Source organism: Aplysia californica, unplaced genomic scaffold (genome assembly GCF_000002075.1).
Source record: "Aplysia californica isolate F4 #8 unplaced genomic scaffold, AplCal3.0 scaffold00025, whole genome shotgun sequence".
NCBI lineage: Eukaryota > Metazoa > Mollusca > Gastropoda > Aplysiida > Aplysiidae > Aplysia > Aplysia californica.
The window spans coordinates 1,244,792-1,245,799 of record NW_004797295.1 but is presented as its reverse complement, the minus strand read 5'-3'; positions in this window follow the sequence as shown (position 1 = coordinate 1,245,799).

The window sequence follows — 1,008 nt, the reverse complement described above, 5'->3', positions numbered from 1 at the left end:
TTTGTATATATATAATATGTATACAAAATCCTCATTTTTTCTCTCTCTGTATAATATCCATATTATGTACATATGCATGCTGATGACAGTTTTAATTGCAGGTTCAGAAAAGAAACTTCTATTACTTTTAGATGTGGTGAAAATAGAATATTATCAAGTTTAAAGTAAACATATTGTAGTGTAATATTTTTTTAAAACAGCAGTACTTTCTACATGTAAACTCATAATCATAAGCAAAAGTTAAAAGATCAAACAAGTTCAACATTTTATATAGGCTATATTAGGCCCATTATGTAAAATTACACCCGATGCCGAACGTACCACAGAAATAAAAAAAAAAAAGAACTGCAATAGAAACTAAAGACAGCTTCAGTGGAATTAGTCCAATCCTGACAAATAGTAGCATAACAACCAAAATAATAATAGTTTTCAAAGGTTTTGAAAGGGGGTCAACCCTTCTGTACAAATTATGCACGCTGGACAATTACTCAAGAGAGTGAAAAGAAGCAAGAAACGGTGAAAAAATGATTTCTCAGAACACGGACGAGAATTTCAAGGAGAAAAGGAAATCATAAGAGGCAGTGCTTGAAGAAGCACGCGTAGGGTGTTGCTCACTAGGCTAATGAACAACCAGGAAGAGACTTTGTCGTACCGATATAATAATAATAATAACAATAATAATAATAATAATAATAATAATAATAATAATAATAATCATAATCATAATCATAATCATAATCATAATCATAATCATAATCATAATCATAATAATAATAATACTAATAATAATAATAATAATAATAATAATAATCATAATCATAATCATAATCATAATCATAATCATAATCATAATAATAATAATACTAATAATAATAATAACAATAATAATAATAATAATAACTTGTCTGTCATTTAGACTAGATCTAGATATAGATCTAGATCTAGATCTAGATTAGATCTAGAAATCTAGATAACTAGATTCTACATCTAAGACTAATGTCATAGAGG